The sequence below is a fragment of the Amblyomma americanum genome, chromosome 3, assembly GCF_052857255.1.
Source record: "Amblyomma americanum isolate KBUSLIRL-KWMA chromosome 3, ASM5285725v1, whole genome shotgun sequence".
Classification (NCBI taxonomy): domain Eukaryota; kingdom Metazoa; phylum Arthropoda; class Arachnida; order Ixodida; family Ixodidae; genus Amblyomma; species Amblyomma americanum.
Window position 1 is genome coordinate 182,779,360 of NC_135499.1, and position 27,802 is coordinate 182,807,161.

General features: G+C 50.4%; 1 protein-coding gene across 2 annotated transcripts in view; it reads left to right on the forward strand.

The window, feature by feature from the left end:
- Window positions 1-27,802, forward strand: part of LOC144125594 (adenylate cyclase type 1-like) — a 189,386-nt gene that overhangs the window by 37,244 nt on the left and 124,340 nt on the right. The window lies entirely within an intron of this gene.

Below are 27,802 nucleotides of genomic sequence, written 5' to 3' on the forward strand. Positions count from 1 at the left end.
TGGCCCCAAATCCACATCACAAAATCGGAAATCACATCCACATCAGGAAATCGGACAAAATCGGATGCGTGTCCACATTAGGAAATCGGACATCACAACCACATCAAGAAATCGGACATCACATCCACATCAGGAAACCGGACATCACAACCACCTCAGAAAATCACATCACATCCACATCACAAAATCGAACATCACATCCACATCACAAAATCGGACATCACATCCACATCACAAAATCGAACATCACATCCACATCACAAAATTGGACATCACATCCACATCAGGAAACCGGACCTCACATCCACATCAGGAAACCGGACCTCACATCCACATCAGGAAACCGGACCTCACATCCACATCAGGAAATCGGACCTCACATCCACATCAGGAAATCAGACATCACATCCACATCAGGAAATCAGACATCTCAACCACATCAGGAAATAGGACCTCACATCCACATCACAAAATCAGGCATCACATCCGCATCACAAAATCTGACATCACATCCACATCACAAAATGGGACATCACATCCACATCACAAAATCAGACATCACATTCACATCACAAAATCGAACCTCACATCCACATCACAAAATCGGGCCTCACATTTACATCACAAAATCGGGGCCTCACATTTACATCACAAAATCGGGCCTCACATCCACATCACAAAATCAGACATCACATCCATATCACAAAATCGGTCATCACACCAACATCACAAAATCGGCTTCAAATTACCTGGAGACTTTCCACAAAACATCGTTAACAAAAATCCTTCAAATGGATTCATCATATCCTCATCAGACGTTTATTCAGCACGTGCACATCAGACAATCGGCGGAAAATTTTCTGTAAACATTCTACAAAACATCATCACAAGTTTTCACCAGAAACTCCTCAGAGGATGCATCATATCCTCATCAGACAATTAGGCAGCACGTGCACATCAGACAATCGGCGGCAAATTTTCTGGAAACATTCCACAAAAAATCATCACAAGTATTCACCAGAAACTCCTCAGAGGATGCATCATATCCTCATCAGACAATTAGTCAGCACGTGCACATCAGACAATCGGCGGCAAATTTTCTGGAAGGTTTCGACAAGGCCTCCACACAAACATCAACATGAACACCACAGAAATTATGTTTTGTGTGATGCGAATGAGCAATAAAGATTCTGCAGAAACTCCATAATTTTTTTTGTAAGGGTACTGGCTTCACCCCACCTGGCAGCGCCATGAACGTAATAAAACTACAGTGTGTGAGAGAGAGAGAGGTATAGAGGAAAAAAGGACAAATAAAATGCGCTTGAGCGACTGTACTCGGCTCGCAGGCTGGCACTGGGATTCAGTCACATTTTCCCGACACCCGTTGCGCACGACAACGGAGCAGAACGTGACAGGCGCGCCGCGGCATGTTTTTGTCCGCAATTAATTTCCCCACGAGGATACGAACAGTTGTTGGAGGCACGTTTTTTTTTCCTTTTTTTTGTTGCGCTCCTTTCTGTACCTGGCCGAACTATTTTTCATGCTGCGTAAAACCGACTTGTTCCTCGTCGACCTCTTTTTCTACCCGGTGGCTGCGCCTGTTACCTGAACTATGGACGAGAAAATATTGCAGAAAAACTTTTTTTTTCTTTCGTGTGGCGAGGCGTACCGTACACCAGGATCCAGCATTTCGGTGCCTTAAATGGCGCTCCGCTGTGCATCCATCTGCGGACGCAGAACAAATCGAATCATAAATCTGGATTGTGCCAGCGAAGTATGGCCGCAACAACTGGATAGTGTTATTCGGAGGTGTAAAGACGACGTTATAAGTATATATAAATCAAGCGGGCAAGCGAAAAGTTCGCGGGTGGTGGGAATATTTCTGGAAGTAACATTAAATAGGCCTTTATCCAGTTCATCGTTTCCTAGCACGCCTCGTTCTTTGGCAGAAACTGAATTTCGACGGCCATTCGCGGGCACACTTCGTTAGCCAGAGTTGCGCAGTGTTAAGCGAAGTGGAGACAGCGACGGCGCTTCTCCGCCTACGCTTGTGGTGTTAGAGAACACATGTACACCAGTGGTCGTTACTTTACACGCGTTGACTGTGCGACCCGGAAGTGAGTGCACTTCCTTCTTCTGCTCAATTCCTTGTGCCCGAATAAAGATAATGGGTGCGTGGTGTGCAGTAAGAGTGGAGGGTGGCGAAACAGCCTCGGAGAACTGCCGGGTTAGGCAACTCGGTCGCATGGATTCGGAGGAGAAACGAAAAAGGAAGGCGAAACTAACGCGTCAGCTTTCGCCTTTAGTGAATCCTCGCCCCGCCGTGTAAATAAGATGCGGCTGCTGACAGGGCAGGGAGCCCTTGTAAGTGTGCAGAACTGTTAGCGCTGCTTGACTCCTCCTTGTCGGCGAGAGCGTTTGTACCGTGAATAGGAGTATAGTACGCGCTTGATATAGTAGTGTTTTTACTGACTGCTGGCTGGTCTGTATGGCGTGACGATTTCGGATTGTGAAACTTTTATTTCCAACAGTTTGAGGGGCTTTATGGGCTCCTCAAACTGCACGCCCTGCGCACAATTTTTTTCCCCAACAACCAGAACCACTCATGGCGGCCTCTTCGGCCAGTTGGATGACCTTCGTCTGAGTCAAGCGACTTTATATTTTTTTTTTCCTAAAGGGGGGGGGGGGGCAAGAGGGCGTTCCCAAAGAATTTGGTTGAGATCCGCCTTGTCGTTACATATAGCTTGCACTCATTTGAACATTGTCCGGGATAATAAAGACTGCGCATAACCGTGTTCGGGAATGTATGAGTTTGGAGACGGCGCCAAAGAAGTGGCCTGGCTCTTTGTCAAGGATTTATCAGTGGTGGGGGGGGTACTTGGCTCTATTGAGTCTGTAGTGTTGTGTGATCTCTTTGTAACACACATGACGAAAAAACAAACAAACATAAAGCCGATGCTGTTTTAAACGGCCAGCAAATGCAATACAGACACAGGTGGAGTCAGTGTTCGAGCTGCTCCCTGTGTCCACTATAGCGCACGGCCGCGAGCTGGGTCAGGCAAAGTCAAGTGCGACCCCAACCGAGGAGTGCAGACGGACGTCGTCGCCTTGCTTTCCAAAACTGCGTCCGCGGAACGGCAAGCATTGCGCAGCGTGTACGCCTGGACAAGCGATACAACATACGTAAAAAAGCGCACGCGAGTTACTCCTTATATCAAAAACGCCTGTCTACGTGTGCATGTGCGGGCCAAACACACATGAGAACCGAGTTTCCTTTTCGAGCCGTCCGTCTGGAAACACCGGGGTGGACAGCCGCACCACGGGAAAGGAGGTGGGAGGAGTGATTGAGGAGGAGGAGGGGGTGGCAGTGCAGCGGGCAAAGACAAAGCTGGCGGAGCTCCGCTGCTGCTGCTTCTACTTTCCTCCGCTTTCGGACGGCGTGCCGGACTTCGCTTCGGCATTTGCATGCGCTTGTGCTCGTGCATTTCGCCTTGCTCTCATCTGGAACGCTCGGCCGGTCTTGAATGTGTCCTCGTTATATAGAGGCTTTATTTCGCTGCTCTTTTATTGTTTTTATTGTTTTTATTATTGTTAAGTCGGGGAGACGTCGTGCGGGAGACGCGGTAATCTCGGTTCGCGAAGGAGCCAGGCGTCTCTTCGTGGAGTTTACGTTGAAGCTGGTCAGTTTTTGCAGGAAGCTTTGCGAGAAACAAAAATAAGAATGAATTCGTGACCGTCCGAAAGTGGATGCTATGTTGATGCAGTCCGAAAATTAGTCAACTACGTACACAACTTGAAGTGGGCTATGTAGCAGAGTATAGACCTTTTCATTGCTCACAGCTTTACTGAGCGCGCGTGCGCGTTGGGCTCTGCTGCGCGTGGGCAGTAGATGCCTGTTTGAAATTCTCCAATCAGAACGTTGCTGGCACAGTCGAGTGGTAATGTGGCTCCGCTCTAAAAGGCAAATGCGAAAAGGTCTATAGGCGACTCGCAGTGAATGCAGTGTCAGCAAAGCGAGGGCCCAGTTCTGCAGTGTAGTCAGAGTTGGTGCAGAACAGAGCTTGTGGCCAGTCCGAAAAGTACGTGCGCATGACGCTAGAGAAGATTGGGGGCGTACGTCTACGGAAACACACCCTCTTGTCACTGGCCCACGTCGTCGGCGGGAAATTAACATACTTGCTATTCGAGCTGTTCTTGTTCAGAATCGCATTTCGGTGACGCGCGCATTGAGGTTTTCTCAAGCCCCGATAAGATAGCTAAATCTCTATCTTCGTGGTCGATCCCTGCGTGCATTGGTGTTGGTGCGGTGTCGACTCGACAGCGGTTCTTAAGGACGTGAGGGCTGTAGCGAGAAACGAAGGACAAGATAACCGAGGAGGTCTTCTGGGGCCAGACTTCCTCCACGGGGGACGACGTTGCCTTATCGCGGGCTGGTGTATGCATGGAGCTCGTGTCCCTAGAGCAGTGCGAGTTATCCGTCAGATCCTCGAAAACGAATGTCGCGTGCATGCCGGCTCATTCCCGCAGCTGTGCCGCACTTGTCCGCTGGTAGCCCACGCTGTGCGATCCTGACGTAGATGAGCTGCTTCGTCTGTTTTTCATTCCTTTGGCTGGCGAGTGCGCGTGTGGACATCGCGTCCAGATGGCGCATTTGGCTTTTCCCTTCTGTTTGTATGTGCTCTATCGAGAAGTGGGTTGTTAGGTAGCCGGCGTGGGAGATGAAATTTGTTGATTAACTGGAAGAATGGCTGTCGCGTCGGGTGCCTTGAATGGCTGATTGGGGTGGGGGAGCTTTGTCCTGCAGTGATTGCAGCCGGCTGCTACTTCTGCCGGAGATGGCGATGTATCAGTGGGGTGTAGAAAAAAACGTCCCCGGAAAAAAGGTCCCTCGATGAAGCGCCCTCTGGAAGCAAACGTCCTCAATTGAAAACTTAGACAAAGAATCAATTCTTCCGGAGTTCACCTGACAAAAATTTGCCCTTTTTATTGGAATCTTCCTTGAATTTGAGAATAGATGTAAGCATGGAGTATTTTGCAGTACTAGTTCACACCAGGTCATAGTCTCCATTCTGAAAATAAATACCGTAACGTTTAAATCAATACTGGGGCAAGTATCCAACATTTAGCGCACTGCATACCGTTACATCAAGACTGCTAACCCGTATACACTCATCTGGAAAGCGCGAAGCTGCTTTCTCCAGGTGCATGCATAGGGGCTGAACTATCACCCCCTTAATATTGCATCGGGATCATTTGATAGCTCGATGATAGCATACAAGACATGCGCAGTGCTTATGCAACGCTCTCATTAACCTATAAATACGATGCCCAGAAATAAACGTATGTAGCTTGTATCTAGTCTGTGTATCAAGATATCCTTCTGATCTCGAGTTCTGTCGCAAATCTTCCGAGCCTTGAGCGATAAACCACTGCCACAGTTGCGTTGTGTTGACCGCGTACCGTTGCGTTTGCGGGTCAGTGATTCGTCCCACGGTCAAACTTAAATCCGCCTCATGGGGTAATTAAAAGCCCACTACTGGCACCTCCCACATTCGAGACGGAGGCTCAAATCACTCCGGGGTGCGAGACGTTTGATGACACCCGTTTGGGGACATTTTTTCCTACTTCGCAAATGGGGACATTTTTGCTGGGGACGTTTTTTCCGGGGACCTTTCATCCGGGGTCGTTTTTTCCTGGGACGTTTTTTTCCGGAACCCGTATCAGTAACATCGTATCAGTAACAGCGGCCTTGAGTCCGTGTAGTCGCGAAATTTCTGGCCCTCCACAGTTCCCCAGACCTGTGGAGTCGCGGCCGGGTGTCAGCTCAGTTCATTGGGCCCCTAGCTTATTTCGACTTTTTTTTTTCTTTTTTCTGCAAAGTTTGCGCCGCTGTGTTTTCGACTGTGCTTTTTTTTTATCGTTCCATTTTCTGTTTTTCTTCCTTGCCTGGTAGGCATATAGCGCACGAGCGAAGGGGCTGGCAGCACCGACGGGCATACTGCGCTCCGCCACCGAGCGCATACGTGACGTCACGTTCCGCAGCACTCGAAGGCCACAACCGGGGCGCGAGACCAGCGATTCCGAGCTAATATAGGTCCCGCGTGCGGAATACCGTATCCCGCCTGCACCTGAAGCACGTACGTACGGGGTCTCTCCGTTCGCGTGCTTCTACTCTCCTTCGTTTATAGTTAGCGAGGAGGGCCGTGTGAGCTCCCCCCCCCCCCCCCACCCCCCTTCGCTTTTTTTTTCCTTCTTTACTGGCGCTGGTGTTCTCCATAACGATATTACCGCGATTCCCGCCGTCTGAGTGAGAAACGCGTGCTCAGCGTCATCGTCGCCGAGAAGCCCTCAGTTGCCAGGGCCGGCACTGAGCCTGAAAGGATTGGTGGCCGCCAGCAGCTGACGGGAGAAGCCGAGGAAAAATGGGCCGCGGGAGGTGCTGTCTGGCCGGAGAGAGCCCGCGCTTTCTCATCGAGCGAGGATCCCTAGCTCCCCGAGATTCCGTGCACTGTGTGCCGCCGCCGCCGGAGTCGTGGAGCGAATAGATCGTTGATGGGTCGCGATCGGCCTGAGACGCACTGTTATCGGCGGGTAGCAGCCCCGCTTCTGTGACGAGACCGATGGTTCAAGCTGTCGTCCTCGTTGGACAGAAGGTGCGGTCGCAGTGGCGTCGGCTTGTAGGTTTATTTGCGTTCGCTGTTAGCGAGGCGATCGACACTCGGGCGAGAAGTCGGCAGCTTGCGCTACCTCCATTTTTTTTTTTTTTACAGTTGTTAAGCGCCAGTTCCTGGGTTTCGCGTCGTGTGTAGGAATACGAAACCAGAGGATGGTTACAACGGTAAACGTCCGGAGGCGGCGGTTACCGTGGAAGGAGGAGGAAGGGTTTGGCGAGAGCGTACGAATGTAGCACGGCACAGGGGTTTTTTAATGATCAAAAATAAATGCATGTGTTCTGTAGTGGTCGCAGCTATATCCTAATGGTGATACGAAGAGGGGCCTATCGTCTTGCACTTGAATGTAACACTTTTCTGTTCGTGCGCTCAGCTGAAAGGTCACGACCCAGGAGACAAAGCTTTATGTATGTATGTGTGTGTGTGTGTGTGTGTGTGTGTGTGTGTGTGTGTGTGTGTGTGTGTGTGTGTGTGTGTGTGTGTGTGTGTGTGTGTGTGTGTGTGTGTGTGTGTGTGTGTGTGTGTGTGTGTGTGTGTGTGTGTGTGTGTGTGTGTGTGTGTGTGTGTGTGTGTGTGTGTGTGTGTGTGTGTGTGTGTGTGTGTGTGTGTGTGTGTGTGTGTGTGTGTGTGTGTGTGTGTGTGTGTGTGTGTGTGTGTGTGTGTGTGTGTGTGTGTGTGTGTGTGTGTGTGTGTGTGTGTGTGTGTGTGTGTGTGTGTGTGTGTGTGTGTGTGTGTGTGTGTGTGTGTGTGTGTGTGTGTGTGTGTGTGTGTGTGTGTGTGTGTGTGTGTGTGTGTGTGTGTGTGTGTGTGTGTGTGTGTGTGTGTGTGTGTGTGTGTGTGTGTGTGTGTGTGTGTGTGTGTGTGTGTGTGTGTGTGTGTGTGTGTGTGTGTGTGTGTGTGTGTGTGTGTGTGTGTGTGTGTGTGTGTGTGTGTGTGTGTGTGTGTGTGTGTGTGTGTGTGTGTGTGTGTGTGTGTGTGTGTGTGTGTGTGTGTGTGTGTGTGTGTGTGTGTGTGTGTGTGTGTGTGTGTGTGTATAGTCGCCATCTAGTAACATTGCTTTACATCTACCCTCACTGCCCGAAACTGGCTGCGCAGGGCAGTCGTTTGACAGCTCGATAAACGTTCACTGGCGGCCATGCTTCACGTTCCAAGTGCAGCTATGCCGTGGGGTCGTAAGCGCTGAGGTTCAACACAGAATCAACGTGCTTCACTGCCTTATTTTCTATCGAAGTTCAACAAAAAGTCGACACAATTTGTGTGGCGTGGATTCAGCACAAGTTCAACACAGAATCAATTGCATGCCTGGACGTGTCAGGTGTGCACGTGAACACTTTTTCACGCGGCAGCGTTAAGGGTCCCGTTCAGCGGGAAACCCGGCGGCGTGAACGAAAAATCCCGAAGCAGCAGCCTAGGTGGGTGTCGCCTAGATCACGTGACCTTTAGACGTCATCACAACCTGCTCATCGTGGCAGCTAGGTGGCAGTAAAATTAACGATCGGTCGCTCAGGAAGAGCGACCTGGGTCGCACAAGGCTCGCCGGTGGCTCCACCTGCAGTGGCGCATTCCTTCTTAACCGCTGCACCACTGCTCCAGGAGTGCATGGTACGAGGGCTTCCCGCGATCTGTGCATGTATAAAGTCAAGAATGACGTATTCATCGTATGTAGACATTAACCAGTTAACGCTATCGCGTCACATCTTTCAGGTGGAGCTTAAGTGTTCCCTCCAGTTTTGGTCTGCGTGCTTGTTACAGGTTCGCTTTTTTTTTCTCTTAAATTACTGCTCTACATATTTGAGAAGCGGGGGCTGCGCAGGGTGATTGCCTTTTTCTTCTTTATCCGTTTCTCGGGATTAATACCTCATTCTCGGCTTTTTAGGTCGTTGCGGCGAAGCCCAATTTTCTGCCGCCGTCTCGCGTCAGCCGTGTGCGCGCGGTACAGCGGCGGACCTGATCCAACCGTGACGCGTCGTTGTCTCGAAGCAGCCGCCGGATCTATAGTATAGGCTCTTAATTTTTCAGCGCCCGAGCTCCCCGCCGGATTCGCTCCAATTTACGGCGACGGGCTGCCGCGGCTCTGCGGCACCGATTGCAGCCGTGAAGCCGCTGAATTATTGACCGCTCTGCGGAGGCTGCCTGCCAGGCGGCCTTGGCGCGTTGGCGCGATTTCTGCGCCTGTCAAACTCTGGCGAGCCGTGGGAGCTCCCCCCGCGCGCGAGAGGCGCGGCAGAAATGGTGCGACAATGGGAGGCAGAGTGCGCCGAAGACAGCTGAAGATGGCCGATAGGGAAAGGGGGTGGGTGGGTGGGGAACGGTCCCGTTCTGGAAAGCATGGCAATCGACCCGCACTCCGGTCCGAGGGCTATTGGATGTGTGTAGCGTAAAAGAGAATCTATCGCCGAGGTCTGAGCGGTATTCTTTCTGAAGCTGCGCGGCTTCCGGTTAGCCTTTTGGTGGCCCCGTGGGAAAAGGCGTGACTTTTGGGGATGTGGAGACGGGGAAGCGGCTGAAACCTTGCTCTATGGGCCACTTCGTTGTTAATGCGATAGGGGCATAAATCCTGGCTTCTGGCGTCTGATTTTTCTCCATATTTTTTTTTGTCACACTGCGCGAACGGAGGTGACGACGATGAGAGTTCGTTGCGGGCGGATTGGGGCAATTACCGCATTAACGGCGTTTTAAGCGCCACCGCAGCGTCGGTTTGGTTAATACCGCCTGGCTATTTCTATATTTTTTCTCTCCGTTTTTACTTGAGTAACCGTATACCGAGGGGCTCTTTCCCACCCCGGTAACGATGGGGAGTAATGCCCAAGTGACAACCGTGATAACGACTTAGGCGGCGACGATGTTTTTCACGTGTTTAATTGAATAACACACATGCATGCATGCGGTAATTTTTGTGCGTCACGGAACCGTGATCGCGGAAATGCGACGGGTGTTAGAAGTGGAGTGAGGGGGCTGTTATTCGTTCACGTTGACCACTTTTTTTTCATTTTTAGTTTCTTTACGGAATGTGGTTGTCATAAGCCCGAGGGTTGCCAGCCGCGCGTAGTGAAATCAGTGAGCGTTTACATAGCGAGTGCTGTGCGTTTTACTCGTGCTCAGTCACTAACGGGGAAAACAGGTATGCATAAGACATCTATCGCGATTCATGTATAGAATACCGTGGAGGACAAGAGATGGCGTTAGCTTAAATCTTGCCGCTAGGGTTCGCTATTTCTAATTGAAGTGTCGTGGTCGAAAGTCGCATTAAAATCTGTCTGCACCCTTATGAAAATGATCCATAGACTGTCTATAGACTTTTCTTGTAGTCCCCATTGCCTTCCTGTAGATATTTACTTTTTGTCAGTAGACTGATTATAAAAAGTCTGTTAAAGTGTACGACCATTAATCTACAGATTGTCTATACACTGCCTATAGGATTTGTATTACCTATGGACTTGTCTAAAGGATTTATCTATAGAAAATCTATAGACTTCATAGACAAAAGTCTATGAACAATCTATAGACTGTCGAAAGAAAAATTTGTAAGGGCAAGGAGATAAACGACGCGTTGCGGTCGTTCGAATAAAATTGTGTTTCGGAAAGGACCACCGTGTGCGTAATCGTGGGAGCAGCGCAGGTCGTAGGTGTCAGTGTGTGCACTGTGGCGGGGGCTTTTGCCGGCTTTGCGAAAGAGTGAGTGCCCGCAGCGTGATTCGGTTTCTAAAGGCAGCTCCTGGTGTCGATCATCGTATTGCGACAGAGGCGCCTCGACAGCCTTCGGCATCACTCTCTCTGTCGCGCTTCTTTATCAGGCTTGCCGGCTGTTATTATTGGAACGAGGGGGGGGGGGGGGGTAGGTGTACTCAGATGAGCCCCACTTGTCCAATTGGCTTGGCCGTCGATACTTGCTCTTGTGTTGTTGCTCGGGTATATTGACGGCCCACACGGTTTCAGCCAGCCCCTTGGTTGCTCTAGTCTACGTGATATTCATGGAGCTGAGGTTAGCAGCGAGCTGTCTGGTTATATATATATATATATATATATATATATATATATATATATATATATATATATATATATATATATATATATATATATATATATATATATATATATATATATATATATATATATAGAGTATCTAGATGACTTCTAGATACTATTCAACTGCCTATTACACCGTCCTTAGAGAAATTTATTTCACAGGCAGCCCGAATCATTGTATAGTGCCCTTTGTTTCCGGGTAAAATCGGGTAAAAACCGGTTACGTCAGGTTCTTGCGCTCTGCTCTAATTTCTTAAAAATCTGGTTACACCCGATTTGTAGCCGAAAATGCACTATAAAAACGTGTAGTGCCTTAGTGTGCGAAATCAAGGAACCAGGTTTATAAGATACCTCATAATGATTTTAAGCCCATTGGAATGCTTGTTATCCCTGGCATTGTTTATCCATGGATGAGTTCGAAAAGTAGCTCCTAGATGGCGAGAGCTTAGCACCCAGGCAGAGAGAGGACGTTTCTTTGGCATCATTGAATCAGGCGCTCCTCTCTCTAACGACGCTCACTTCTAAGGCTGTTGGTCGTTTGAAATCGCTGCGGTAATGTTAAATATTTTCGCATTCTACAGAGGAATTGAGGTACGTCTAGCAGAGACACTGAAGCGCTGCGCATGAGGACGGTGATGTATACATCATATGCGACGAAATAGTTGTAAGCACTTTGTTTGTGACAGTCATCATCATCATCCATCAGCCTTACTACACCCACTGCTGGGCAAAGGCCTCTCCCATGTCTCTCCGATTAACCCAGTAATGGCTACAAACTTACACCTTTGTCCCCGATAGCACCGTGTTTTTACAGTCCTCGTTTCTTTCTATTTTTTTTTTCAGGAAAAAAATCACGAAACTGCCCGAATTATGAAATTTTTTTGTTGAATAGCCTGCTTTCTACCGTGATGTAAACAAACAACAAAAAAAGCTGGAGGGGGCATTTAAGCTCCGCCTTATAAGGGTATGGCACTGTAACGTTAATGGCTTAATGCCCCTATATGCGGAATTGGTCATTCCCTACTCTACATTCATAGATAGTGGGGAGTTCTCGTACCCGTACTGGCGCAGTGGTATACAGCAGTTAACCGATGCGCCATTACCCCGCGGCAGGTGGCTGTTACAAACACAAGACCGAGGTTGCTCTTCCCGAGCGACCAGTCATTAATTTAACTGCCACCAGCCACGGTGGGCAATTTGCTCACAAACCAGTGGGCAGGTTGTGATGACGTCATAAGGTCACGTGACCTAGGTGGCCTATACCTACGTTGCTTCTCTGGTGAGTTCTCGCTCGCGCTTCTACGTCGGTCGCAATGTTTGTGGTTGCGTGGTTGTTTTGTTTGTGTTGTTCGAGCGTCAGGCTTCCCATGCACCTGACCTTACGCAAGCCGTCTGGTGGCTCGCCCGAGTGGGGCGACGGCACGCTGCCGTGAGGCTGCCCAGCTGAGGTTGACCGATTACTCCTTGTGTCCATTGGGCGTCGGGAGTGCATCACGAAAGTTAGAAAATGCGGCGGCCACGACCAGTTGTCTTTGGCCGGCGGCAAGTTGGACTTATGACGTGGAGATGCGTGCACATGTGAACACAGTTGTTTATTATATAGACTATACCGCTTAATTCACGGCGCAAGTTTCGTTACTATGCGGAACGATAAATGGAAACCTCATAGCTGTCTAACGTGCGTGGCCTGCGACAGCAACCGAAGGTTAAGGGTGTTCCACGCGAGACAATTATCGCCATGCCCGGAAAGGTCGCTTGTTTATTGCTCTCAGGAGAACGCGCATGTCTAGCAGCATGTCGAACTCGTCAGACGCTAAAAGCATCGAGCGTTCCTCGCGGTGTCCTTTGAGACGTGCCATTAGCAGTTGTGCGTTAAAAAGACGCCCGTTCTGTAAGTGCTGATGAAGTCTGACGAGGAAGCCCTCTGTAAGCGCATGCATTGCCACGGACTGGAGGTCGATTCCCGTCGCACGTCGGAGCCGTCCTCTTTTGCATAAGGTCCTGGCTCGTAAGCTGCCGCGACAGCCTTCATGCAGCTACGGAGAAAGCGCCCGCGCGGTTGCTGCCACAGCTCGTTAAATTGGAGTGGCGCCCCGTCGCAAGCGAGTGTTTCGAGTCTTTTACAGTTTAAAAAGAAGAAGAAGAGCTGTTTGGCTGGCGACGGCTCTGTTGAGGAAAACTTTGCGGATGCGCCCAGAGCTCTTTTGAAGTTCCGACTTTTTATTTCTGGCATTTTTATTTCTGTCCATTCAGCACGGGCAGGCCGCCCCTGAGTTGAAATCTGAAGCATCGTGGAAAAACGCTAAGGCGCCCGTGTGCTGTGCGATGTTAGTGCACGTTAAAGATCCCCAGGTGGTCGAAATTATTCCGGAGCCCTCCACTACGGCACCTCCTTCTTCCTTTCTTCTTTCACTCCCTCCCTTATCCCTTCCCTTACGGCGCGGTTCAGGTGTCCAACGATATATGAGACAGATACTGCGCCATTTCCTTTCCCCAAAAAACCAATTATTAAGCATCGTGTACAGCGTCACAAAGGTCGTGCTGCTCCAGATTAAGTGTGTACAGATGCAACAACGCTCACCCGTTATGAGGTCGTTGTGAACGCGGTTTTCAGCCTCTGCCAATGGTGCGCCGATGTTCACGAGCGCTCCTGGAGCCTCGTGTTTTGAACCAAGCGAAGCACCCGCGGGAAAGTTTCGGCGTTGCGCCCGTATTCCGACCGGTGCAGTGAAAGGTAAAACTGTGACGTGGGCAATTCTGAACCATTCATAGTTTATACAGTGTAGCTTCCGCGCGCAGTTTTCAACAGGACTAACGGCCAAGCTTCCAATCCAAGCTGGATCCTAGCAGTAGTCCGAACGCGACTCCCAAAGTTCAGTTCAGTTCACCTCAGTTCAGTTTGGTTTAGTTTATTTTAGTTAACATTTGTTTGGTTTACTTTAGTTCAGTTCAGTTCAGCTTATTACCTTAAAGGGGCTCTAAAGGGGCAGTATGACTGAGATGCTAAAGCACGCCTCTTCACGAATACGGTCCAGCAAGAAATTTTCTAACGCGCTTTGTAGAAGCTGAGTTAGTTGCAGTTAAAATTTGAATTTCAGCGTGTTCGCGCTTTTTCCTCTTCTCTCGTCACTTTTTGCACGCTGGAAGGTCGGCGCTTCTCCGCCGGCCCAACACCCTTTAACGAACTTCTCTAGAGGGCGTTGGCCGGCCCCACCTCCGGGGGAGAGCTTCCTGGCCGGCCGGAGCTACGCGCATTATTGGCCGCGGCCTCGGTAGCTGCCTGACGTCTGAAGGAATCTAACCAGTAGCCACCACTCAACATGTATACGTAGATGCGAGCGACGGAGGAGGGTGCGAGCATGAAAAAGCCGCCGGGAAGGGCTCGCCAACTTTCGCGCGTGATTGTGGGTCCTCTGCTGCGTGTAAAAGTGTATTTTTTGGCTCAGGTTTTCATGACAACACAATGCAGTGATTAAGCAAGTTGATGTGCTTTCCCCGGAAGGTGTTTCAGAGCCTCTTTAACGCCCCCTTTTGTCGGGGGTATCACGTTAGGGAAGCAGACCGATAAAAGCAGACGGAAAGCAGTGTTCGTCTGCTGTATGTATAACTCTATGATGGATTGTTTTTGGTTGTACGGGCTTTAACGTCCCAAAGTGACTCAGGCTATGAGGGGCGCACCTCTGAGATGGAGGCCGTGACGTCGGATCGCCGCAGACAGAGCCAGGATATCCAGGACGCGCGGCCGTACGTTGTGCCGCGTTGCGCCACATCTGAAGGGCCGGTCACTCCGCTGACGCGCTTGCGGGCGAATAAATGGCGGCACGTCGAGTGAGCAGACCGTCGGCCTGCATGCCGAAAGCGTTCACGCGACGGATGGTGCCAGCGCACGACAGAGCAAACGAACTCTGCATGACAGTAGCGCTACAGAATGGACGGCACCGTCAGAGGCGGTACGCCACGTACCCAATTGGTCTTCCTTGGCAGAACTCACGAACTAACTTTTGCTTTTGTGAATTCTTTGCCCCTGCGCCAAGAGGCGTCACTTGGCACTTTGAATACCGGCCGCCACATTTTTCGCTTTTATACTGAAGTAAGAAAACATGGAAAATTGTTGCACGACTTCATGAATGAAAACAGATGAAAGAACAACTCAAGTAAAATATTGTAAATTCCTCGAGCAAAATATTTCGTTGAAACTCTCTTTACACAGTTTTCCAACTATCCCAATTTTCTTCAAAATAATCGGCGGTGATCGCTTTTGCGATCTGGGACGTTTCGCGTGAAATTACCCATCAGCATTTGTCCGTCGCCAGAGTGAAGACTCGTCCTGCATTTTCTGCCTGCATCGACCGGGGACGCGAATCGCGGGGCTACAACAAATGCGCGGCGTGATGTCATGCGCTACGTTGTTCACAAACCAAATCAGTGAATGTTCCTTTAACCGACCGATCAATTTCTGCCGTGTCGTGAGACGGCCAGTTCGTTTTTGGACGCATATAAGATGCGCCCGAAACAGTGCACGCGCGGAAGGGGCTCAGGGAGTCAGTTTCGAAACCCTGACGCTCCGACAGCGTGTGCCGTGCCAGAGGCGAACTGGAGGCCGCTCCGCCGGGCACTGCTTCTCATCACAGTCAAGCGTTGTGCTGCATTTGTCAGGCGATAAGCTCGCACCTGTGCAGCAAAACCAGGCCGAGCTGTCGCGGGATTGTGCAGTTGCCGTGGCTGCGCAACTCGCTCCATGTAAGTTGGTGAGCGTAGCTGCGCGACACCCTTTGCATAGACACACGCTGTGCCCTTAAAGGTGGAATCCAGGGAGACATCTGTAACCTCGTGACCTGTAACCCGCCTCTGACTGACTGCATATATCTACGAACATGGACGCACGTGTGTTGTGAAAGCAGCTGTTTCAAATTTATGTTTGGAACAGTTGAACGTTGAGTGACGGGAAAATTGCGTTTACCCGCTCGGTTTAAAATCGGGCCTGGGATAGCCTTTACTCTATTTGATATTGCGCTAAAGGGAGAGAATATTTATGTTATACTGCTCCAAAGCCTGACTGATTCGATTTAAGCGCGCGCGCGCACACACACACACACACACACACACACACACACACACACACACACACACACACACACACACACACACACACACACACACACACACACACACACACACACACACACACACACACACACACACACACACACACACGCGCGCGCGCGCGCGCGCGCGCGCACACGCACGCACGCACACCACTTGTATGTGTTCGGAGAAAGTGTGCGTGCGTCGTGCGTCACTCCTTTCTTCCGAATGTTTGTCGTAGTGAAGCGCTGCCTATCGACCGCCATCGCAACTCTGTTCTGATTCTAACCGCCAAAGTTCTGCTCGCTCTCGGACAAAGCTGCAGTTACGCATTTCGAGGTTTCCGTTTGGCGAGCACCTTTTGCTGGAGACGAAGTATAATCTGCAGCGGCCTTTGAGAAAAAAAGGGGTCACGTGTACTGTTTCCAACTGAGCACGCACAGCTTCGCGCTCGGACGAAGAATACTACGGGTAATATTAGCGTAGTCGAGCGTGAGGCCCACCGATGGGTGACGCAGAATTACGTGGACTCACTGATGCGCATCGAGTTATCGCGGAGGTCGACTTCGTTGTCGCGCGAGACTGATGTCGTCCTCGGCGTCACCTCCGTTGTATTCACCCCGCGTCGATGAGCACGGTGTGGCCCGAGCCTTCGATATGGCTGGTCGCTTCTATCCACCACGTGAACGCAACCGTAGACTCAAAGCCAGAACGGACTTCCTTCGAAGAGCTGTCATTACTCCCCTCAGAGACTCCCCTTAATACCTGTATATTCCCTTAGAACTGCAAAGGGGCGACAGCCATCTCCTAACGGCCTGACCGTTCACTGCGAGGGCCAAGTGGTGCAGTTAGTCTCAGTTTAACGGTTTGACTCGGAGCGCAGTGGCATCGCTGGCAAACTTGCATGGATGTTGGAGACACCACGTTTCGCTATTGCGTGTGCTTCTATAATGGGTGGAGGCTTTGTGGGGGATAGGGTAGGAGGTTAGTGGTGGTGGGTGCTGGCTTCACTCGCCGAGGCTTCACACAGACCAGGCTGGCGTTATCGCCAAGTGCCACCGGTATACTGCTATCGCAATAAATGTAATCGACCACGTGGCTATGTCGTCATAGTTTCGTATAGCCATGGCTTATAGTTATCCAAGAGCACGCAGCGTGCCTATTTCGACGTTGCGTTTGTATAATCTTTGGAGTGACTGCGTCAAGCATACAGATAGATGGAGTGTTATTCGAGAATTTGTTTTTGCCAGGCCTTCGTTCCTCCAGTGCGTTGTTCTATCAGAACTGCTGCTCACGTCGAGATCCAGGGGGCTGAGCACTTCGGCGACTATCGCGATGTCCTTTCGGTTCTTGCCCCCGGCTCGAGGCTCTTCAGTGTTTCAACGAGTGAAGTGGTCGTGATGACGACCGCGATCGTTGCCGAGAATTCTGGCCTCGTGCCTTCCCACTTCGCTGAGCGTCGTGTTTTGTTATGCGCAATCTTCCAGCCACCAAACCGGTGAACAAAGCTCTTTTTGTGTGGCCGATGTTGCTGGGACCCGTGAGATTTGTCCGATTAGAGTGCAGGGTGATGACTGGAGCGGAGCGATGGGAGAACGCGGCGTCCATCGTTCCGCTTCGTTGAGCCGTGACCGGAAGTCGCTGGTGCGGCAACGGCAGCGGGCTGCTATACCGCGGTGCACCATCGGAAGCATCCTCCGATAGGTGGTCGGTCCCGCAGAGCGGCCTGTCGCTGTGCCGCCAGTAACAACGTCCCCTGCTACAGTGGTGCGGTGTTCCGTCGGATCCGGGCACTTCCGGCGCACGGAGCATGTACAGGGCCCTCCAATATCCAAAGGAACGAACCTGGAGCATTCAATAATGATTACTCTCTAATTATGTGCGACAAACACACTTTTCCTCTATTCTAACTTCTTTTCCAGTTGGTGTATAATATTGGAAAGTCATTATTTTCATCTGTAGTAAAGACATAATTAGAATATTCATCTTCTTGTGCAAGCTGGTTCTGCCCTTTCATATCGGAGGGACCCGTGGTTACCTTTCAGAACTCGAAAGTCTTCAGCGTCCGCAAGTTCTGTGCGACAATTGTAACTCTGGCGTATACGAGTTGAAACCTTGGCGACCACGACACACGTCTCTGTGCTTTCCGGTGTATAGTTGGCGAGGCGCCGAAAACTTGCTCGTTTTGCTGCATCAGCAGTCAGAATTGACGCGGAACTGTGTTCTGGGCCTTCCTGTATTGAATGAAAGCCTGCCGCGGTGGCTCAGCAGCGTTCTGCTGCACAGCACGATTTTTCATTTGCGACTTCGGCCGCGTCGGCCTTAGTGTTATGGAGACAAAATGCGGAGACGTGCATCCGTACTCAGATTTCAGTCCGCCTTAAAAATAAAAGAAAAAGAAACACCAAGCGGTTGAAATGAATCCGGAGCCCACCACCGCGCGGCGTGCGTCACTTATTCTGCAGTGTCGCTTAGACTCCTAAAAATGAAAAAGAAAGGAAACCATTAATAAAATTTTAAAAAGCAATGAACCGGTCGGACCATAGCCCGGATCGTAGACTTGCGCGGCCGAGGTCGGTCGGCGCACTGCGGCGAATGACTGTGGCCGGCCGCGTCGCCTCTCCTCGGGCGTCGTGGCGGCATTAATAATGAGCGGCGTCGCGTTCAAGGCTGCCTCGCTCGCAGCGGGAGGCACCTGTTGCGACCTTTGTGCTCGCTCAGGGATCAGCCCCTCCGCCGTCGGCCGTAGGCGGAAACTGCGGTGACAGCGAAAATACGGGCGCGACGCTCTCGCAAGCCGTGCTTTGTGCACATTACGGCGCTGCACGAGAAGAGGGATCCTGTTTACTTATTTATGCGCTTTACCCCCGGGCGGCCCTGAAAGATGCATCGCCGTATAGCGGCGCAGCCTTTAGCCGTCGCCGGAAGCGCTGGAGGTTGGTTGTTTCTCCATTCTGTGCGGGAGTGGGGGTCTTCTGTGTGTTCATGGTTGACGCGTTTTAGTTAGCTTTCGAAACGGGACCGTCTTAACGGGCGATCTGCAGCTTTTTTTTGTTCTTTTTTTTTGCGGTTTCACTGCGCTGGCGCTTCTATGCGAGGCGAAAGATGACGCCAGGGGGTTGAGAAGTTTGTGCGGTGAAGTATAGTTGACGTAATTCCAGAATTTCATTGTTTGCCGCGTGTGCGTACCGTCACTTTGAGCGCGTCCACGCGTGGCGGGCGCGCTGGCGTGTACGAGTATGTATACTGCCTGCGAGTTTTGTTTTCACAGAAAGCGCGCTCGACGCTACGCTGTCTCTCGCTGGAGTGCTCATTGGAGGCGTGTGTTTACATTCAGGGCTGCCTGTATAGACGCCGAGTGTTTGCTTTGGAGCGCTGTTCGCTGATAAGAGAGTCGCTCTGAAACTTTTCTGGCGAAATTCTCTGTCCCGAGGAAAGAATTCGTTCCATAGTTGTCATGAATGCTTGCTTGCTTGCTTGTATAGCGGCTGCGTGTAGTTCCGTGCAGCGTCTGGTTTCTTCTTTCGCTTCTTTCGGTGGTGGGCGTGACCAAAGGTGGAACGTTGTCACCATCAACAACCGGATTACACGTCTACTGTAATGTCCAATGTTTCCCAATTATCCCTGACCCGCGCCAGCCGTGGCCTTTAGGTGCCAACCCCGCAGATGTTTTCCTTCCCTTGGAATCCACTCTGTTACCAAATGAGATCATCTGTTCACCGCACATGCCCAATCCTTTTTGTTTGTGACCACGTTTTGACTCCATTGGTAAATACTGGCAGGGCACCACTGTCATGCGTAGCCTGTTTTTTAAGACATGTCGGTAGGCTGCTGTTTCTAACTTCAGCCTTTGTCAAACGCACTCTAACCTATTCTTATTCCGGTATCATCTTGTTCATGCTCTGGATCTACGGTCACTATCTACTTAGCCTAGGAAGATGTACTTTACTGCAACACGGTACTGCCTATCTTGTAACCTGTTGCTTCTTTCCACACCATTTAACATCTCTTAAAGTTTTCTTTTATTAATTTTCAAACTTACCTTTGCGATTTGTTTGTTTAGGCTCTGAAGCGTGTGCTGCATGCATTTCGTCCCCTTAATCACTTAGAAAGCCTCCTATGCCATCAGCTGTCAGAGATCCCTTATGTTTTCTCCGTTAGCTTTCCCACCTGCGGTTCCTCCTAGTTTCACTGTCCCTAAGCGTCATGTAAGCATGAGTAGATAAAAGCCGAGAGACCTGTCCCCTTGCCCGAAGCTCTTTCTGAGCGGTGTTCTAGCCACGCCTGTTGAACCTAGCGGTCGCTTGTGCAGTCCCTGTAAATATTCCGCCTCGACGACGCGGCTGGAATGTTGCACTGTAGGAAACGGGGATCGTGGCCCACGGTTTCTGAGTAAAGGCAAAGCAACATCGAAGCTAGAAAAAAAAATGGCGGTGCGCGAGCTTTCTTCCGGGACAAGGGGCCCAATGGAGCGGAGGGTGCCAGCGGTTCGAATTCCTTCTTCTCTAACAAAACCTGTTTACACGCGTTGCCCAAAGTTGGGTAATGCAGAAGCGAGAAGCCAGTGTAACGACGGGTGCGCACGAAGCAAACGCGCAATGAATAGAGAAACAAATAAAAAAGAACTAAAGAAAGAAGGGCGTGCATGGCCGGTCGTCCGTGGTCTTTAATTAAAGCCTCGCCACTGCTGTTGCCGCTTGCTCCGAAGGCGTCAACAGCCTCTGCCGCGAAGGAGGAGCGTAGCCGGCAGATGCCACTCTTCTCTGCTGCTGCTGCTGCTGCTTGCCTTTGCCGTCCGTCACTCCTCTAGGCCTCGTGGGTGTTCTTACTTTTCTTGCCCGCAGACTTCCGTTCTGCGGCGTTTGGAGAGTGGCGATGCTTCCCGCGCTTTTTTGCCTTGGCCTCAGCTGTCTTAGCGTTCCCATCCTCCTCCCTTTCTTTTCTATTTTTTTTCGAGGGGGACGGGGAGCTCGGCAATGTTATTTTGCTCTCCGGCGCCCTCCTATCCTACCCGTCGCTCGACGGCACCGGAAGCGCGTCATCGAATGCCCGAATAGAAAGAGTAGGCTCCAAAGGAAGGAAAAACAAAACGAAACGAAACGAAGAACGAGCGAACGCTTTAGGTCTGGCTTCTTCGTTTCGGAGAAAGAGGTGAGACACAGAGCGGCTTGGGGTGTCTCGGGACCGTGTCGCCGGAAACGCGCGCGCCGCGGCTGGCTGTCTTCTGCTGCGATGCGGCTTGTTTAATCGCGGAAAAGTGCGCACCGCCGCTTTCTCCCTTCATTAATGACGCGCGCGGGAATAGAATACTTGGGACGAAGACGAAAGGCGGTACGAAGAAGACGCGAAGACAAGGGAGAGGAGAGGTCTCCCGTCTTTCTGTTGGCAAGCGTGGACGTTCGTCGTGCGCGGTTCATGTATGTTTGCGCGCTTGCGTGTGTTTGCTTTTCCGCCGCTTTCTTCAGCGTGCGCTTCGGCGGCGTTTGCTTGCCGCTAAACGATCAACGCGCCGCTCTGCCCGTGGGCTGGAAAACTGGATCCCGCCGTCTCTCCCTGCTCGTTACTTTTTTTTTTTTTTGCTTCTCCCGTAGTGGACCCCCGCAAGTCTCCTTTTCCGTTTTCTTCCGCGGGCGGCGGGGTTAAAAGGGCGGGAATGGGAGCGCGGGGGTGGCAAATAGAGCCGGGGCGTTGCTCAGTCGGCCCGCTATCCTCTACGTGCGTTCGCCGAAAGGGAAATGTGTGTGTGTGTGCGGACGTCTTGTCTACACGCGCGGGCGTTTTTACTGGTAACGTTCCTGGTGGTCGCTTAATGAGTGTGACTCCACGAGTTGACCTCGCTATAGCCGTACTTCGTGGGTTTCTTTCGGGCGCACGTCTGCTTGCGTGTGTTACTACGCCTTTGGGCCCGTAAGGACACTACCGAGAAGCGGCGGCTGCTCTCTGCCGCCGCCCCCTGCAATGCCCACTGATCGATGCCCTGTATCGATTGCTGCAAAGGCGCGGTGTGGGTTGGGGCCCAAGGATGTGGATATCGGAAGGACGGCGGTTTGAGGAATAATGTCCGTCTGGCAAACGCCCGGTCGAGTGTGTTGGCAGGCCTCGGAAGTGGCCGCGCTTGTGCGTAGTCGTGGAAGCGTAACGATGCCCTTTGGACGCCACGCTTGACCGCCGGCCACTGACGTTCTTAACTTTCCGAAATGTTTCGCGGATGCTCGCCCCGCGTTATAGCTACACAATGTAGGTTGGGGTTGCGTGCTGTGATGTGCCCAGATACGTGAAACGAGAGTGTGTGCCGCAGTCAACAAGCAGATTTCGTGTATGTGGGATAAGTGTGTGTCTCCAGAACATGTGTGTTGAGGAGCGCCCACGTCTTCCCTTCGCTAAGAAAACGCTGCAACTAAGTAGGGACTTCAGTCTGTGAACGGAACAAACAAACCTGGAAGGAAAACTAGGAATTTTTCTATTTTTCTTACTTATTCGCGCAATACTGCAGATGTCATATATGGTCCAGGCAGGATGGGCAAAAACTAGAAATACTCTATATCCATAACGCCAAATAATACAATTCAATACAATACAAACAATGCACACATGCTTGCCATATAAATCTGGAAATAAACATAATTTCAGAAACATGACATAGAAAAACAGTATTTACAGAATGTTTCGTACTGCATTCCCAAAATTTTCATTTTCGAACGCCCCTTCAGGTAGTGAATTCCAGTCTGTTATTGCGCGCGGGAAATAGAAATATTTATATTGGTTAGTCCTGGCAGCGTACGGGGCCAAATTGTAATTATGTTTGTGTCTGGTTTTCCGAGTTACAGAATGCGTGGCGTAAGGTTCTGGTGAAATACAAAATTTTTTATTTACCAGTGAATGAAGAAAAATCAGTCGAGGAATTTTGTTGTCTGGTGTGCAGGGACTGTGTTTAATTGGCTATCATTAGAGCAGGCGGAAAATCAACATTTATGTATTTATTGTATACAAAACGAACTGCGCGTCTCTGCACTTTCTCCAGTTCGGAAATGTCTGTTTTTGTGTCGGGATCCCAGAATATTCGAGTTTGGGCCTAATGAGTGATATATATGCCGATTTCCTAAAGCGGCCGGGTGTTCCTTTCGATTTTTGTCTCACGAGGCCTAATTTTCTTTTTGCAGATGACGTCAGGTACTATGAGATGAGGTACTATGGAGCGTAGTTGTATAGCTTTATAGTTTTGTTCTGAAGAAAATTGTCGCCGTTGAATAGCCTCCTCTTTGATGGCCCCGTTTTCTTCTGCGTATTGTGTAACGAGGGGCGGCTAATCGCGGATAGGTTTTTCCAGAAAAGCCCGTGTCTGCGCCTCCACATAAATCGGCCGTACTTAAAGCCGGACGTATACTGTAAATTTCGGCTGCTCTGGAACGATGTACTTCTTTTCTCTCTCTCTCTCTGTTTTTGTTTGCTACGTGTTTATCGAAATTGTGATTTGATGCGCCCACTGAGCCTTCCTGCCACAGACAGCTGCATATAGAAGCAATATTTCACCGGCGTGTTTTTTTTTAATAACGATTCTTGAATATATAAAGTCTTGCCTCGAGTGTTAGTTCCTATTTTCGTTTAAAGGCGGGCTTCTTGTCGATTTCAGGCAAACCGAAATTCCCGATTAATCGTTTCGCCGCGTCTCCCCTAGCTCCCAAATAGAAAGACATACTTTAGATTGAGCAGTAAAAATTAAAAAAATATAAGTGCCCATACAGTCAGCCCAGACAGTGGGAACTAACATCTGCCAGCGGATTGTAATGCAATGAGATGGAGAGAAAGAGAGAGATGAAGTAATATCGGCCAGCACATGAGCTTTTTCCCAGGTTCATTCCGCAACACGTTTTCTCTTCCCCTGAGCTGGGCGAGCGCGAAACAAAAGGTGGTGGTGGGGGCAGCAAACAGCCCGGGGGTATTGCATGTATATAGCATATGCTTTCTCTGGCGCGCGTCGGTGGCCGCGATACATGCAGAGTTTAATATCTTCTGCCGGCGGGCGTTTTTCATTTCGCGGGCTCTGGGGAATGCACGGGTATGGCATATCGTGCTGCGCTTTTCATCTCACCGAAAGACGCACTGGGCTAAAAAAAAAAAGAACGCGTGCTCGTATAGGACGGAAGAGGTAACCGGAAGGAAAGAAGAGAGGAAGCATTGAGGATGTTGGCATGCCCTATAACGCCTCTCTATACTGAGAAGATAGCGCCACTGTTTCATGTTGCCGCCGTCCTCTTCACTTTTACACGCATACTCTCTCTACCGGCCGCGGTATCTTTCGGCTGCTGATCCTGAGGTCACGAGATCGAATGCCGACCGCGGCGGCCGTATTCGATAGAGTAGAAACGCAAAATTAAGGCGTCTGTCAGTGCGCGTTAAAGAACGAACCCAAGGTCTAAATTAGTCCGGAAGCCTCCACTACGGAGTCGATCCCTCATAGGCCATGTTCATATTGGGAAAAACAGCGCGCTAACGACGGAAGACCAGTAGAAAGAAAGACGCGGGACGAGCCGAGCGCTCGTCCTGTGTCTTTCTTTCTTCTGGTCTTGTGTATTTTGTGCGTTGTTTTTTCCAGCATGAACTTGCACCAACTCGACCAACTGAACGTTCTATACAATAGCCCGTGTGTCGCTTCGCGATGTTATAAGTCCCACAATTTACAGATTTTTTTTTAATTTTCTCTCTCAACTGTACACTTGTAATCGCCCCCGGTTGTGGTCACGTGGGGCGTCGTACGACTAGCGGTGCTTTTTGCTTAGTTTTTTTTTTGTTGCGAGAAATCATTAATAATTCAGCGCACGGGCAAGACTCGGCCGCTTTGTAGCCACCCAATGGCACGAGCGATTGCTGGAATATTTAAACACCCAGTGGAATTAAACTGTTTTATATCATGATTCATGAATAGGTTATAATCTCGATGTACAGAACAGCATGATTCTTCAGTGTGCCCTCAATAAGTTTCGGCTCTCGCTTCCGTGCACCGACTGGAACAGGAAATGAGGAATGTGTCCACAGGTCCTGAGAGAGAGAGAGAGAGAGAGAGAGAGGGGGGGGGGAGAGAGCATCGGTCGCGCGCAGGCATGACAAGTCGGCAACAGTGCAGCAGCATACACCGCCGCGGAGTACAGTCCGCGCTTGAGCCGCTATGCGGGGTCAGTTCCGCTGCTTTGGCTTCGTGCAGCGCGGCGATGAGCGAGTGCTCCATGCGGAGCTCGCGCGGGCGGACTTAATTTAGAGCGAGAGCGGCGCGAAGCGGTGGCCGTATAAATCAGCCGCGCTTCGTTGGCTTCAATTTTCGCGGCCGGACCGCCGCAGCCGGCTACAGTTCCTCCCAGCGGCACCGCCGCTCGCGTTTGTGCGTATATTTATAAGCGCGCCTGCGCGTATGTGTTTGTGTGAGTATATATATATGCGGCGGTGCTGGGAATACGGGATCACGTTACACGGCGGCGGTCATCGGCGGCCTCCGCTCCGCGGCCGTTGATGATTGAAGTCGGTCTGGCCGCGGCAAAATGAGACCGAGTATTACGTGAACGTCCGGCGCGCTGCGTCGCCGCTTTTTTTTTTTTTCGCCGCGGCGACAGACCCGACAGCGCTTGTTCTTACTTTTTCTTTTTCAGCGTGTCTCTGTGCGCGTGCCGCAGGTGCGCCCGCTTTGCTGCCTCCGGTAATTGTTTCTGCTTTCCTCATTTTCATTTATCCCTGTCTCATCCAGAGCGACAGATGCACTCGCATGACGCTCGCCGCTTCCACGGGCGCGCGAGTTGTTCTCGCATGAAGCTTTGACGGCGGCGCGTTTCTAGTGTGCAGTTGAACCTCGTTATAACGAAGTTGAGGGGGCCCGGCGGTTACTTCGTTATAGCCGTAAGTTCCTTATAGCGAGTGTTGACCGAGCTTCCCCAAGGGGAATCGCCATTCCTTCGTTATATCCATTATTTCATTATAAATGGTTTCTTTATAACGAGGTTCGACTGTATAGGTGTTGTGTGTTTGAACCACGGGACGAATTTATGGGCCACTCTCGGAGGGGCCGGTGCTCCTTGAACCGCGCATTTCCCGTACTTCTTTCGTGGGAAAAATGGGGCCCAGTGCTGTTTTCCCGTACAAAACTTCTAGTGCGATCTCTCAAATCTACCCCTGCATGGTTTAAAGGCGTTGTCGTTCGGTCGTGTTCGCTGTTCTCTGTGCATGTGCTCTGGTACTGGCTACCAGTGCGTGCGTGTGAAAGAGAGAGAGACAGTAGGTGTGTAGTGGCTAAATGCAAGCGAAGGCAACGCGCTAAGTAGGCCGCGCAATTTGTTCTCGTTGTATCGTCATGAAAGATTGGCGGTGAATTAAATCGGTCGGTTAATTTAGCGTTTGGCCGACTTGTATGCTTATCAGCGCGTCGTTTCTCAATCGACAAATCCCTCGTTAACGGTCCCCCTCTGCGAGGCCATTTTTCGCTTTTCGAACGCTTTCCGCAAAAGCTTTCGGGAGCACGCGACGCACTTGCGGCTGTGAGCTAATTGTGCAGCTCGCAGTAGACGCTCGTCAAGCCCTGCTGAGTGACCCGCTGCGCGAACGAAAAAAAAATAGAGGAAACAAAAATAAGAGTGCTTTGGTAAAGTTAGGTTTGCCTCGAGAAACAATTATTCCACGCAGTCTCTCGAGGGTTTATATATATATATATATATATATATATATATATATATATATATATATATATATATATATATATATATATATATATATATATATATATATATATATATATATAAACCCTCGCCTCGCTGGTAGCTTGCAGCCGCGCTCTGCGTGGTTTTCCGCACAGTTAGCTCAACGGAACATGGGAACGCGGCAGACTTTCGTTACTGGTTGTTGAGTGTCGGCGGCACGCGCGCGATTCACGCCTGGTAGTTATAACGCGTTAGCGAAGACGAAGCCTGTGTGAGGCGTCGGGCTGGTTCCGCTTTGCACTCAACTGATGTCTGCTTTCAACTAATGGAAACTTACTTCACTAAATTGCTTCGCTAAAGTTCAGCTCGGTGGCTGGGGGTCTGCGGTCTCACTGACTTTTCGTTATTCACTAAGCAGATTAAATAATAAGGAAGAAACATTAGCGACCTTGACTTTGTTTAAGCGCGGCGCTCGAAAGTGTGTTTTCGTGTCCTTCCTTTACTTCCTGTCATGATTTTAGCTCGCTGATTTCTTACGCGCATGTGCCCGTCACTTCTTTCCCCGGGCTTCGTTTTTTCGCGAGTTTGTGGTGTCTGAATTCGAAACAACCAGATAAAATGTAGTCGCGCCGCTGTCAAAGATGTTTTGCCTGCAGCCCGAAAACTATGCAAATTTCCGTAATGCCTTTTTCTTGTCCTTCGTGTTTTCTATGAAGCATGGCCGCACGGGCAGCTTCTTTTTCTTGTTTTACTGTTGTAACGTCTGCACGTGGCGCCACTTGGCTGAACGGATTGATTGATCACTTGAGGCGTACACTGTAATTCTGTAGGCGAGATTTTAATCGGCACTAGAGAGCCTACTCATTACATTATAGTGTTCCGCCTTGCCTAGAGAAGACCGGGGGGGGGGGGGGGGGGGGAGCAGTGGTTGTGGACGTTCTAGCTCGGAGCAGAAGTGTCCGCGAAATTTGATCCCCGTCGCAAATCTCCAAGGAGGCGAAATACATAATCGCCCGCAGTATTGATTTGACACCTTAAAACTATCTTAATAAGGACTCTGGAAGAGGTGCAGTGCGTGCAGTGTAATTCATACTAATCTCGGGGGGAAAAAAATTGGAGGGGACACCTAAGCTCCGCCTTACAGGTATGACGCGATAGCGTTAGTGTGTTAATTCCCATATATGCAGAATTGGTCATGCTCTAATTTGCATTCATAGGTCCCTGGGAGCCCTCACACCACTCCTGGCGCGGTGGTGCAGCGGTTAAGCGATGCGTCACTGCCCTGGGATGGCAAGTGCTGCCACCGGTCGGCCTTGTGCGACCCATGTTGCCCTTCTCGAGCGA